This window comes from Ruditapes philippinarum, unplaced genomic scaffold (genome assembly GCF_026571515.1).
Source record: "Ruditapes philippinarum isolate M1 unplaced genomic scaffold, ASM2657151v2 ctg792_1_1_1_1, whole genome shotgun sequence".
NCBI classification, from domain to species: domain Eukaryota; kingdom Metazoa; phylum Mollusca; class Bivalvia; order Venerida; family Veneridae; genus Ruditapes; species Ruditapes philippinarum.
In genome coordinates this window covers 90,836-93,122 of record NW_026866635.1, presented here as the reverse complement: position 1 = coordinate 93,122, position 2,287 = coordinate 90,836, and the positions used below count along the sequence as shown (strand labels likewise).

Sequence of the window (2,287 nt, the reverse complement as noted above, 5' to 3'; positions counted from 1 at the left end):
CATTTTAAACACGCTAATAATGGAAGCACTTTTTTCAGTCCATGGTCAGTAAGTCAAAAGCGAAATATAAATATACCAACCAATCATCTAGCTGTAGTAATCAGTGTTGTTTTGATATTTGTCATCACTGCAGCAGTCATCACTGGTCTGAGATATTACGTTATACATGTATGTTACTTTTGAAAATACATAGCGTTATTGATTGAAATAATGTTACTGATTTAAAGTATTTAGACAAATACGTTTCAGACGATGAAGAATATCGTTCACATATGTCATTGTGCAAAATATATTTCATTTCGGAATTCAACACGTTTGTGAATATTAATAATTGAAACGTAAAAAAAGGAAAAGAAGTTATATTTAAGATTTATTTTGTCGTTTTAATCAATTTTGCGAATTTATGCTCACAATAACGCAATATATATAACAGTTCTGAACAATTACTTCTATATTATTCTTTTGACGATACAGATGAAATGGTTAATTAAAGTTAATGAAATATGAATTTTCAAGCCCAAAATAAGGACAAAAAAAAACATTTTAAAGATATGAGAGTGTTGTCATGGAAACGGACGAATGCCTTGCATTGTTAAGTTTTTTTTGCAATATTTCATTATATATACAGTAAATATTAAATTGTGGTTATCATAAATATTAAACAATAATTTGTCATGAAGGAGTAATATGTTCGGAAAATTAGCTACAATAACATGCAAAAGAATATCAATATAAACTTACATAAATGTAAAAGCTCGCTCTTGATCTTGGAAGTTATATACGTTTTTAATATTTTAATACCAGCTTTTTGTATTAAAACAATTTCATAATTCGACTTTTAGATTTGCACTCTAACTAGTTCATATCCATTCCATATTTTCACTCTCTTTTTTTAAATCTATTACTAAACATTATTAAAATATTTAAATCATAATCAATTTATTTTAAATTTATATGTACATGACCATTAAAGACTTTCAGTTTTGCAAAATGAATATCATTTAGATAACAAAATAATAAATGTTATAATTAATGAAATTCTCAGTTGATTGTAAGCTAGCTATTAACATCACCTAACTAGGAATGAGGTTCATCAAAACACGCCGACTTTATTTTTGTATATATCAAATGTAACTGCACGTTTATTATACAAATAAGACTGTCATAGGAACCATGATTACGTCGACATGTTCGCACGGCTTAATCAAGTAGCTAATGTTTTATGTAATGTGCTTTGTTAACTATGGGCGCATATTAATATATGAGTACCACAGGCATTGGTCTGTTTATATCGTCTCTGTGGCGCAATCGGTTAGCGCGTTCGGCTGTTAACCGAAAGGTTGGTGGTTCAAGCCCACCCAGGGACGAAACATTTTTGATAATTTCTTTATTATTGCATTCAAGTTTGATCATCAAGCAATTGTTGGATACTTCTAAAACATTTCAAGTGAACAATATCAATTTAAATTTTTATCTAACAGATATTTAGAGGCTTGAAAATTTCGAACAATCGTATTAGTTCATATATTTTATTTCAAGAGGGGGCAATACATTATGATATATCAAAAAAACTATATAACTTCATACAAGAACTTCTGCGACATAATAAAGAAGGATTATAATTCTAAATTCTAACAGAACTTTCAATTTTGATTGCATTAATGTGAGAGTTATAATCAAAATATCAATCTCTTGATTAAATTTTACTATGTTATATTGCAACTCAGTATTCTATTTTTAGATCTGCAGATAAAACTATTTGTATTCCAATCCTAATTCCTGGTCGTATTTTAATCGACAGTAAACATTGTTTTTAGTTTACATCCTTAATTTTTCACAACACATACATACAGCCAAATGTTTGAAACAGTTTACAGTACATTGATAGAAGCCACAGATATTGGTCGACGGAAGCTCGAACTTTATATGACTGATAATTTGTAGTGGTGTAACTTAGTTCTGTAGGTCAAAAGTCGCTTGTTCAAATTTATTTTCAGCTGATTCGCGTACAACATTTTATATAGCGAAGGTAACAATTGAAGTCAATGAAATCACCTTAGGTTATACAGTCATGTGCGTATGCATAAATTATTGGCATGAGTATATGCCTTTCATGCACATCTTTTTACACTTTTCAGTGTTTGCAGTCATTATCAGTGTTTGCAGTCATTATTGACAAAATGGGATGTGCACTATTTAGCTCGCAGTTACATTTCGTCTGTCCGTTTACTTACGCCGTTTTTTTGTTTTTTGTATTTCTAATTAAAGCTTTATATTTACATAAATG

The 2,287-nt window shown here is 29.2% G+C and overlaps 1 non-coding gene across 1 annotated transcript; it reads left to right on the top strand.

The window, feature by feature from the left end:
* The first annotated feature begins 1,293 nt into the window (after positions 1–1,293).
* Trnan-guu (transfer RNA asparagine (anticodon GUU)) lies at positions 1,294–1,367 on the top strand. Its single transcript has one exon. It is a non-coding gene; the product is annotated as a tRNA-Asn (tRNA).
* Positions 1,368–2,287: the final 920 nt, after the last annotated feature.